We start from the raw sequence: 13,128 nt of genomic DNA on the forward strand, positions 1-13,128 counted from the left end.
TTTCTAGTTTTGTCATTTACTTGATTTACATACCAGCCGTACCTTCTCGTTTGTATCTACTTATTGACGTCTTATTGATCTACTTCTAATTTTAGTATCAATCGTCAGAATTAAGATAAATTCCAAAATTACAGGTCTGCAAATCTAAAGCACAGGCATGTATCTTTCAAGCCTGTAAGGTTATAGATAGATATACAGGCTTGTATCTTTCGACTGAGTTCTGTTTCTGAGGATTGACATTAAAATTAGAAGCAGATCAAATATACATCAATAATGAGACACAGATGAAGAAGTATATCTGCATTTGATCAGAGTGACAAAACCAGGAACAGAGTCTAACTGTAAGCTTATGATTCTACAACTCGAGAAATGGAAGATTGCAGCTCTTGACTGAATATTACTCAGAACATAAAACTTTAAATGTTTTTAAACTCGAATAGGACCAGTCGATTAATCAATCCAAAATTAGGTAGCAAGCCGGTGCGACTTTGACATGGTGTCGAATTCAAATCAAATTAGGAATTAAGGCATAGTCACAAACACTATTGACCAAATTTTCGATGGATTAACTGACTTGTGCTATTTAAAGAAGTTCCCAAAAGTCTAAAAAATAAAATTTCATCTACAGTCCCTAAAATTTCATCAGACTTATTTATTTACTTTGCTGACTGTAAAGAACAATTTTGTTTCATTTCCTAGACTTCCTTTTTATTCTTCCTTAACCTCAACATCACATCCAAATGACCCCAAAAATGATTATGAAAGTGTTTCTCTTCCACCAAGCACTTGATATGAAGTTTTTTAAAATATTTTCAAAACCTTTTAACTCATTCTGTTGACATTTGCTTGTTTATGATGACACAGAGTTTTTTCTCCATAACCTACCGCAGAGGAGATTTATATTTTTTTGGCAATAAATGTGATTATGATGAAGTATTTACTTGATTGTTGGCTAGATCGATTGGATTTTTGGGTAACGGGATGTCATGATACTGATTATTAGAGAGTTCAGGTTGATTAGCTTCCATTTTTGAGGAAATTGAAATGATTTTGACTGGATCTGTTTGAGATTCCTTAATGTTGATTTTGTGGCTGGATCGTACATGGATCTATTGCTCTACATATTGAATATGTAGTCACCAAGTTTAAATTTCAAGTTCCAATCTCAAAACATGCTCAAATTTAGATAATCAGCTACATTTGTGAAATTTGACATGAAACTCAAATTCCTTTACATTTTCAAATCACTTACTGGTTCATCCCACTCAAAATTTCTCCAAAAAATGAAGCCATTAAGCACTCCAGGCTAGAAATTAAAAGACATTTCATTCATAAAGTTACGAGGAGTCAAATGACTTCAATCCAAAAATTCAATTTTCACTTACCCCACTCAATATTCACAGATCTGATAATGTATGCCACCCATAACTTTCATGGATCACTTCCAAAGCAAGCGACATGACACATTTCATCCCAAATATATCGATTATGTCATTCAGTCACTTATTAATAATCCGTACAATACAATATCAAATATCACAAATTTTTTTGATGACTTACTACATGCTATGGCCGATAGTTGGATAAAATAACAGTTTTGTTTGATTACATTGAGAATTTAATTCCTCCAATAACCTGCTGTTAGAGGAAATCTCAACATATTAGCAATATTTTCATTCGCATGAAACTGTAAAGTCTTTTTTTTCACTCGCAAAATTTAGCACAAATGGTTTAATACAATGTACACATATTGAGAATACTACACAATGTGGATATTATGGAAGAAGAATATGTGATGTTGCATAAATTTTTATTTTAAAGTTGTTTATTTTTAAATGATGATCATTTTTTGGAGTTTTTAGAGTAAAAACCGTAGATTCAGGGTTGGTACTAGGTGTCTTTTGTTCATACTAGAGTTGTCAGACCTAGCTGTATAATGGTAGCTTTTGTCTTTGTTTAGGTATTCCTAAGGCAAAAATAAACTAGTTTACTTTCATGTGGGTTTGCTTAACCAAAGACAATACCCAGACAAAGGCACTACTTAAGGCAAAAACTATTGGACATGCCTTTGCTTATGTATTGTTTAAGACATGTCTGATGCAGACTTCGATACCAGAGCATGAATTTCATGTAGAATCGACTTTTTTTGTTGGATGTGGTCTAATAAAACGATAAGAACTGTATAGTGAGCTCTGAATCGAGAAAGAAGGCTTAAGTGTGCTTATTGCCACTTTTCCCTAAGAACCATCGCAAGCTCAATGATAGGACTATGTGACTGGAAACCTTTGGTTGTGGATTCGAGTCCCACATGGGCTGTGATATGGAGTAGTCTACTTCCCTCTCTTTAGAACCTTAAATGAAGCATCGTTCTGAACATTTTCATACAAAATTCGAGTCTTTCTCTAGCTCTGGTCATATATGGACAAGCTTCTTTTGACTAATTGTATGGCAAATCGCATTATTGAAGCAGAGGCGCATAGACCTGATGGGTTAATTTTCGCAGAATGTTCCGTCCGATTCCATACACCTCTTCTAGATAAATGTGACAACCCAAGAATTGTCAGAATTTTAATCGAACTCAAACTCCATACTGCTCCGTACAAATAACTAAGTTATCCACACAAACTAGTTCCTCTCATCCCAAACCACAAATACTGTTTAAATTCTAATGATAAACTTTAAATTTCCAACAATATTCGCTAATTTTACTCATTATCAAATGAATAGCTAATTTACTCATAAACAAATATTTAAATAAGTTTTCACTAAAATGATCAAATGCTAAACAGTTGCTTTAACTTTAAGCTTTTATTTAAGAAACAAGAGAATTTGCTAATTAATCTAATTTGCATTTTTACTTGGAGATATGCTTTATGACTAATACCTGAATAAATGACTAAGGTGTTACTTTTGAGAGAATTTTAAGATTCCGGAAAAGACACTACAGTTCAATATTTACAGCATAAAGTCACACATGCATATTACAGATCATGAATAACATTACCAATTCATCAGAAGTACGGGAATTTTTTTGTTGTTAAGCCTTTAAAATGAGTCACAATTTCACTCGCACCTTTCGATCTCCGGGTAATTTTTCACCTGTCATAATTATTCATGTTGGCATCGATTAAATGAATATGAAATCATCAGCTATTAAGCATATTATTAGCATAAAGGAATTCAGATGAATATGCAGTTCTGACTACTCATTAATCTGTCTCATTGTTGCAGCATATCCAACAATGGCTATTATTTTCATCGAAACTTTACAGGAAGTACATGCATACTGGTTGTCAGCAAGTTCATGTAGGCACAATATCATTGAAAAAAAAAGCGGCAACTCTCTCGCTTCATTTCCCTTTTCCTGACATAGACCTACATCGACAATGTACATTCATGTCCTTCCTCCATCGTTCCACGCTATTTGCAATAATTTGAATATTTTTTATTTTGTTCTTCATTCATAATAAGCTATTAACATCTGTCTATGTCCACGCGAGCATTGTGGAACTAAAAACGAGTTTTTTTATGTATGTAAAATAAAGGAATATTTTCCGTGTGCAGTTTAGACCAAATGACTTCACATGTCATAATGGGTGATAATAATAGTGAAAATTGGCAACAATGCTTAAATGATCATGTTGGATTCTTGTGAGAATTATAATATCAAGAGAGAGAATATTCCAGTTGGAATCAGGTAGACTGCTCAGTTTGCTACCTTCGATAACATTCTTAAATGTAAAATTTAATGAAGGGGAATTCTTGTAAAATTTATCGTCGGTATGGGAATTAAAGTGGCTCTATCTGAAGCTTCAAATTTAGCATTTTCAATAACTTTTTGAATTCCTTGCTTTTTTTCAATTCAAATTTTAAAGAAATCGGAGTGAATTTATAATGGAAATAAATTTTGTTTATTGGATATTGATTGTGAGGAACAAATCTTTTTATCTGCATGACTCTGTGCTGCAGAGAACCCAAAAAAAAATTCTTGCAGGAGCAAAGAGACAGAACAGATAAATTTTCGATGCATTTATAATTTTTTTTGGTTATTCTTGTGTGCTTGAGAAGTCAATAAAGACTGCTTATCGATAATTTATATGTAATTTTTTAAGTCACGATTTAAGGAAATCCCATTAAAAAGTGCATTTGTGTACGGGTAATAAAAAATACAGCAAATTGAGTTGAATTCTTTAAGTTGGGGGATTAATTGAACTAACTTCCAGGTGGGGAGGGGGTATGATGTATGATTTTGGTGACTAGATTCATCATTTCATTCCTAAACTTTATTTTAGATACCAAATCCAATAAGTCGTCCAAATTTGGATTATAATTTAGGAAACTTCCAGGTGTAATGGGGGTATGATGTATGATTTTTGTGATTAGATTCATCATTTCATTCCTAAACTTCATTTTGGGTACCAAATGCAATTTATTGTCTAAATTGGAATTTAAATTGGATAACTTCCAGGTGTAAAGGGGGTATTATGTATGACTCAAGTGATTAGATTCATCATTTCATACCTAAACTTTATTTTAAGCATCAAATCCAATTAGTTGATCAAATTTAGATTTTAATTGAGGAAACTTCCAGGTGTGAAGGGGGTTTGATATATGATTTTGCTAATTATCCTTCAATTTTGGGTGCCAAATGCATCTAGTTGCTTAAAAATATTCGAATATTTGCAAAATTTTACCACAATTCAAAATGTCCAGTAGTTGATCACTTCCTACAAGTCAAAATCAGACATATCTCTAATAAATCTCATCAAACTTAATTCCAGCAACAATTTCACATCATAAATTCACCCAAAAACTTCATCTTATTTTCAAATCCATTCATCCTTACAGCTCATAAATATTCAACTACACAAAAAAAAAACTAAAATCCATAAATCAAGGAATTAGAAAATCTACATTTAATTTAAATAAACTCCTCGTGCTGACTGATTTATTTGAGCTTTTTATTTGATATCAAACATTGTTCTCTAAACGAGATTACTGCTCTGCAAATCTCATTTTTTTTTTTGTATTTGAGTTTCTGTCTCATCTGAGACGAAGATGATATAGTCATGATATTGAATATTTACGTTATCTTATTTTTTGCAAACTGTTCTGAGAGAATTTTTGTGGACTTATCAAAGATGTTGATTTTTGTTTGACTGAATAAGACAGCTACTTTTCATTCTTGATGGGATTTGTTGAAGATTCATGATAGGACTTTTAGGAAATTTGAATATTTTTGAAGCAAATATTAGGATTGACTTGATTTTTGGACATGATTTTTAAGGCTGAGTGCATTAATTTATGGAAGTGCATTAGTATGAAGAATTGTATAAATTATATATGGCAATTTGCAAAGTAGTTGAATAAGCCAAGATAGCCCAGTGGCTGAATCATGCAAATCAAAAGTTGTAGGACGTGAGTTCGAGTCCTAATCAGGATCCATTATTCGGAAACTTCCATTTTCTGCTACGATTCCTTCAGAAACCCAATTTACGTCACTGTCTGCACAATGCTGCATGTAGAATTTTTGAATTTCGGGTGTTTAATTGAGGTAACTTCTAGGTGTGGATGGGGTTTGATGTATGATTTGGCTGACGTCACTCTCTGCTGCATCTTGAACTGAGGATTGAATCCTGAGAAACACATTGTAGTCGCTAAGTCACAGACTGTGTTGGCAGGACTTCAAAGTGGAGTCCGGACTTTCAAACTCTGGACTTTTGGGACTTTTGGAGTTCGGACTAAAAAGTCCTGCCAACTCTGGTCACAGTAATATCACTCTTTTGATGGCAAGACAATAATGTGACCTTACGACAACGTAAAGGCTATGTTCGACTCATTTTAAAGGCCAACAATGAAACTTCCCGCACAATATTGTTTAGGTTTAGTTACTGAAGTGCTCAAGCATCAAATCTTAGGTTGGCTCAAGCTAGATTTCCTAGAATGACGGTTAAAATACGTCAAAAGATTTTTCTATAAAATTCAATTTCACAGTCCAAAAAATCTCCAAAAATCATCACTAAAAATAGTCTGCAAAAGAATTCCAATTTCAAAACTTTTTTTTATTCTGTACCTAAATTACATTAATAATTTTAATGTTATCACATTTCGTACTTCCAAAGAAAATTCCATCGCATTGAAATTCCAACTTAATTAAAAACCTTGAAAAGATAAATTTTTTTCTTCCTTCTTCTTCGTCGTTACAGACGGTAAAGTAAAGAGAGAGAGGATAGGTGACTTCTTCTTTTACTTTTAATCACACGCAGATTTTTTTTTTTTTTTTTTTTGTTAATCTGTTGAGAACGTGAAGATGCTTCTTGTATTTTTATGTCTTCTTGCTCTCTCATCTCAAAACTTTATCAGATTCTTAAGTTTGACTTCAGTTCTGACAAAAATATGACCTTGATCTGAAGATTTCTTTCGTGTCTTCTGCTTCCAATATTTTTTTTTTGACTGTGGACTGGTTTTTTGCGATTCCTTTCATTTCACTGCGACGTGATATCAAAAAAAAAAAATCAATATCGGGTCTTATAATTTATGTATAAATATTTAGCCAGTTTATTCATTCATTAACATCAATATGAAATTGCCGATGAGTCTGAATGACTGTTGATAATGTTTTTGGAATTCTGGTTATTTTTGGGAGGTTTAGCTCAAGCTGTGTGCTTGGAATGCATAGTTGCGAGGAATTTGGGGATATTTTTGCAACATTGTATTGGAGTTTAAAAGTTATTGATGTCTAACTGAGTAGATTCTTGGATATTGATACTTATGTTCTTTTCGTGGCTTCGATCTTGATAATTATTGGAAGAAGTCACAACTACAACTTTAAATCCTAACTGACTATTAGAATACGTACATGATATCACGAATAGCATCATGTAAGCATGCTGATTGTCTCTCACTCACTTACTTGCTTTGCTTAGGCCAGTGTTGTCCAAACTGAGTATTGTGGCTTCTTTTTGATAATTCCATAAGTTGTATATCATGCCAGGGTGTACAATGTCCCAAAAAGTGTAGAAAACACTGGACTTAGACACTCATGGGCTCATTGGTAGACGCATTGAATGTCCAACATTGTCTCTTTTGCTTTGCCAGTTCGGCCATCATTGTCTGTTAAATTCAGAATTAAAGAAAAATTCTGAAGGTCATTGTGAATTTTCTTTTCAATTTTAAAGTCTAAACAACCATTGAAATCTAAAATTTTCAGTCAATTTGTTCATAAAATTCAAAAAGTTTTAAAAAATTCAACTTCTAATGCAAATTTCAAGAACAGTTTCAAACCATATCCAAGTATTTATCTGCAAGTATCATCAATTTTACAAAAAATCTCTAGATACATCGTCTATATAGCCGTTACAACCTGTCCTCACATAATTATTCTGTTAATCCGTCCCAAAAAAAAAAAAATGAGAGCACAAACAACCTAAAAACTGATTTTTATGTAAATTTAATGCGAACTAACGAGTTCTTTACTTAATCACTTCATTTGTTATTGTCTTCAGATATATTTTTGTTATCTCCTCTGCGCATAATATTCGTATCGTTCGATTCCACACGTAAATGTCAATAAAGTTCTTAAAAAAAAGAGTCTTCATACACACAAATATACAGCATATAAGATAGTTATGATGATGAAATTTATTAGCAAATAATTATCGCTTTGTTGTCTGTATCACACACTAACTGACTATATATCCATATTATTTTTTTTTTCTAGCTTAATAATTGTGCTGTTAATGATTTGTCAATATGATGTTGTAGTAGATGAAGGAATGAAGATATTTGGGACTAATTTTGGGTTTGTTTGAATATTTTAGGCAGGGTTGGTATATGTTCTGGTTAGTCCCGGTGAGCTTGTTCTTAAATGAGTCTCAGATGAGACTTGAGGCAAGATCCTGGACATCTTTGACTCAGAATTTGTAAGAAAATGTGAAATTCTGATACCAACACTGGCTGGAAGGGTTTTTTGTATTATTTCAAGTTGTTGGGAACTTGGAAGGTCGAGCTACTCTAGTTCTTGATGTTGAGGATCACTTCTAGTGACAAACTGGTAGAAATCCAAGTGACACAAATGAAAAAGCCTCTGGTCAAACTACCGCAATGTTCCTTCATGTGAAACTGAGATGGAAGCTTTGACAGACCCATTTTCATTTGCATCATCCGGGAAACTGGACATAAATTCACAAATATTTCCTAATTTCATACTCAGCATCCAATAAATATCCAAAAATCCAGTTAAAATTCTCAATTCAATTGTTCATTCCCGCATTTAATTCTCACATATTCTCAAGTGGATTTATTGACTAATTTAATAGTTTTAAGTGCCAATATTTCCTAAGCCACTCACGCATATACAAAAATTTGTTTGATATATTAATCGTTAATTTCATCTCCGAATCTTCAGACGATCGAAGATTTTGTTAGGTGCGAGGGCTCATCAAGCACATAATTCCTCCTATAGCTAATTTTTGGTTCTTTTAAGACTTTCCATTTTCGGGAAGCTGTTTACTCTTATTTTTATATTGTTGGCAATATAAAGAACGTGAATAATTTAACACAAATGCTTATTTTGCCTGCCATGCCATAAAGAATTTTTATTAGTTTCTTTCCAAAAACTATAAATTTATCTAACATTGCGAATACGTGTGATGAACTGAAGTTTGTTCTTTAAGACAATAGACTAGACTATCCACTGAATACAATGAGATTGTTTATTAATCATACAAAGAATTGTTGTGAAAATTTCGCAATTAAAAGTGAATTAATAAGCTTTTTTTATTATATTATAATTGAGTTAACATGGGTATTAGTGGGCTTAATGGAATTGATGGGGGGTATGTGGAATTAGTTAGAGGTAAAAGTGTGGATTTAATTGAGATTTTCGAAGTGTTGTTGATGTCAGAATTTGTTTTAATTGAAATGTTAATAGATTGGCTTGTTTGGGGATTGTTCTTTTGGAATGTCTGTTTAGAATTGACATTTTTGGACACTGGGACGTAATAGGGGTCTTGTGTGGCCATGACAAAATGATGAATATGCCTGAATAGTGCAAGTCGGTTAATCGATCCGAAATCTGACTCCAAAACGGTGTAAATTGGACATGGTGCCGGATTTGAACGAAATACGACACCAAGTCAGAGTTTAGCCGGTCTGGGGTCGGATTTTTGATCAACTAACCGACTAGTGCTATTCGGGAAATGCTACATTGCTTTAGAATCATAAATAGTCCTAAACTATTCTTTGTCATGTCAATCACCACCTTCTGGATTAATTATAACCATAAACAGCCTGCAATCCTCTCCATCTAAGGGATTAAAGCACATAAACTGACATAAGCATCATCTGATCAATATTAAAACAAGCCATCCTAATCAAATTCCTAATTTCCATCCAAAATCACTCTCAAGTCAGTCATCAAAATTGACTAACTTACTCAATTATCTCTGCACTTTCTCATCTATGATTTTCATAATAATATTAATCTAATTTTCCCAAAAATTTATGCATCATCTTAATTAGATAGCATCATGTCATATCATATAACTCATTGACTCACAATAAATTTAACATAATAATAATAATAATTAAATGTTCTCAAGTATCAACCAGCACCCAATTTTGTTTACGAAATTAGTGCACTTATGAAAATGATACAGTTCCTACAGATCTCTAATTATGGGTTCTCATATATCGAGCACACATTTGGTATATTTATAATTTGAAGGAACATTAAGCATTGATTGAATATTTATTGGTTCTATATTCGAAAGTTTAGTCTTAAAATAATTGAGAATTTGCTTAATGATACTTGAATTTATTGCCTCAATGTCATATTGAATGTGAATTTATGCTGGATGAAGTTGATCAAGCCGTTGAGATTATGAAGGGAAATTGAGAGTTTTGTTATGTTTTGCAAGCACGAACTTAGCCGTCTAGATGTAATTCAGAGTTAAAATCTACTTCCTGACACTAAATTTCATTACTCATGCAATGACTTGGTAGTTAATGGCTTTAGCATCTTTAGGAGCATAAATTTTAATGGCTAATTTAAGCAAATGTAATTAGTTCATGAAACAGTAAGAAGTTTGGGTATAAACAAAAAAAGTTTTTGGAATAATTTTAGTCTCAATTTATAGTTTTCATCCTCAAGCTAGTCAGAAGATACCTAAATCCACTCGGGCAGAAGACTATCTCAACCTTAATTGGCTGTTTATTATCATAAAATGATTAATATATTCATGCCTATATGCTACACGTGAACTGATTAATATTCAATATTTAAAATACCCAAATGCCTCATTATTCTCGCATATTAATTTATGTTTTATTAGATTTAGATGGCAATGAACAGTTTTTATTGTTGGATTGACAAAATATTTGAGTTAATTGAACTTTACATTGAGTAGCAAGTGCAATGACTTGCAATCATTTAATTTAACTCAAAATTCAATAAAAATTAATTTATGTAAATTTTAATCAATTGAAATGACTTTCGGGGATTATTAAATTTTATTGAACTTGATGCTTTTGGGTGGAATTAGCTTTTTTTGGGTCTTTAAGATTTATGAGATGCTGGAGAAACTGTACATTTTTATTAAACCAATGACTGCCTATAAGAATGAGAGACGTTATTTTTTTTGAAATTCTGATTTTCCCGCACTTTTGTTCGAATGACGTTCGAAATTCTTCGAAAATGCAAATTTATATATTATTGATAAAATCTCAATTTTCATGCTTAATCATTCCGTTGTCATGATTTTAATCATTTTCTTAGTATCTAATAAACCTAAAGAATTGCTTCTAATCATTTTCAAGCTTCAAATTAAGAAAATTTTCACAAATTTTCATTTTTGCAAAATTTGTAAACAAAAATGTTTGTTTATATTCATTACAAACACAATTTGCAAATGGAAATATTTTATGCAATAATTCTCTTAAAATAGACAAAACATGGTTAAAAACACCATAGTGTGATATTTAATATCGGTTAATATCAAATAAAAGGTAAATTCAGAGATAAATTAGCATTTAAAGCAAAAAAACTTTTTTCAACTGTCATTTTTTATTTGAAAAAAGTGATATTTCGAAATTTCGATTTCGAAGAATAAGAACCAATTTCGAAGAATAAGAACTGTCGGCAGCCATTGGTTATTAAAGTATTCTGGTGTGTTCTACCAATCTAATCCGAGCGACATTGTTGAAGAAGGGTCCGTCATAGACACTTTTGATGACATCAAATGGAAGTTATCTTTTTGTAGCTTTAGAAAAGTTGCAATTGACTTCAGTTTTGCATTAAATAGCCTCAAGTACATTTAGTGTTAACAAATCAGTCTGTGATGTAGTTTTTCTCAATTATGTTGGTTGGATCTAAGCAACACAATGTGCTGAACCTCAAATTTCACCATAAAAATGCATAAATAACAGTCGTCAGTGCACGGTACCGTCAGTGCAATTTCTTTTAGCAGGCAAAAAGCAAGCTTACATGGTACAGAAAGACCACTTCGGTACCTAAAAATGGTCACTTTGCCTGTTAGGGTACGTGTCTTACCGTAAATAAGGGATTGTAAATGTCTGTCCATCCAAAAATCATCCAAACCCTTCAAAAATTTAACGAAAATTACTAATTATTCTTAAACAACACTTCAAGCTATCATTCAGCACAAAAAACTTTAAAACTTTGCATTCTGCCAAGCCAAAATACCCATTAACATAAATTCATAACAATTATTAAAGCTTTCAACCTTTATTTTTGCATCTCATTCCAAAGCAATTTAACCCCACACAATAACACAAAAAAAGTTATATAACTTCAATTTAAAAACGTGCAAATAAATTTGATTAATAAAAGTCAGTTAAAATAAATTTGAGAAAAAATTAAAATCCGAACCAGTTTCAATTAAATTAAATTACATATCTTTAGTCACTAATTAAATTCATTCATAAAACCTTTTATGTAGTTTTTGATGTTTATAGTAATAGCAGCTATTATTAGTTCAATTATATGCTATAGCTGATCTTTAGGGGGATTTTATGGGGGAGAATTTGATAAATTTTGAGGTTAGGGTTCGGATTTTTGACGATTGAGGTTAAGGGAAGCGGGAATTTGATGACAGTCGAGGAGCTTTAGTCGGGTGGTCGATTCCAAATCCAAAATCAGGATGGCATGATTCTTGTATAGTTCCAAATTTCACCAAATGAGTTCCTTAATCATAAGATAAAAATTGAGGTTAGGTATCGGATTTAGGACAATTTAGGCTAGGAAAACGGGAATTTGATGGCACAAGGCCAGTATGGCTCTAGAATGGTCCAGATTTGATTAAATCCGGTCCCATGCTCGAGTTTTGTTAACCTTAGACTCTATTTACGCCTATTCTACTCCTTGTGATGTCCAGATTAAGACCATAACCTAAAAATCCACTAAAAATCCACAAATCCAACCCAAAACATCCACAAGGAACCCCAATAAATTGCCACATATTAAATTGTATTCTTTACAATATCATTAACTTATTCACTGGGGAGTAAATTGATCTAAAATTTATTCAAATAATACAATTTAATTTATTATTTTTATATTTATGCATTATCCCACATTCACAATTGAATTTATATACTTTTTGACTTTAAAATTTATTGAATTTGCTGTTCAAATAAAAAGTTTTGCAAAATAATACAACCAATAAATTGAGTTTGGAGTTTTGAAATGCGTACGAAGAAACGAGACGAAAATTAATAATCTAACAAAAACTTTTTCAATTTGCAAACTAAGCCAAGCAATAAAAAAAGTGTCTAAGAGACAGACTGTGTGGGCCAATGCTGAAATAGCATTTAATGAAAGCCAGAGCGTTTTGTTTATGTTTCTTAATGTGCAATGCAGACGAGGATTAGAAACTTGAGGAATGGATATGGGAATGACTAAGGATATACTTCAGGATGTAGTTGAAAGGGACATGGCAAAGTAAAAGAGACATGGCATAAAAGTTGAGGAATTGTGTCCTCAATCCGGCGTGACTCTGATGTGTAGTCAGATTTTATTGAGTCTCATAACCGCTAGGTAGTCGAAGTGGACAAAAAACCGTTAGAACTGGCCATCTTCTAGACCTTGACTTGCCTTTAACTACTTAT

At 32.2% G+C, this 13,128-nt stretch overlaps 1 protein-coding gene across 20 annotated transcripts in view; it reads left to right on the plus strand.

Moving 5' to 3' along the window:
- The window catches only part of shot (dystonin-like protein short stop), a 173,119-nt gene that overhangs the window by 57,274 nt on the left and 102,717 nt on the right, over positions 1-13,128 (plus strand). The window lies entirely within an intron of this gene.

The sequence above is a fragment of the Chironomus tepperi genome, unplaced genomic scaffold, assembly GCF_022539635.2.
Source record: "Chironomus tepperi strain 1889 unplaced genomic scaffold, CSIRO-AGI_Ctep_v1 contig_427, whole genome shotgun sequence".
Taxonomy (NCBI): Eukaryota; Metazoa; Arthropoda; class Insecta; order Diptera; family Chironomidae; genus Chironomus; species Chironomus tepperi.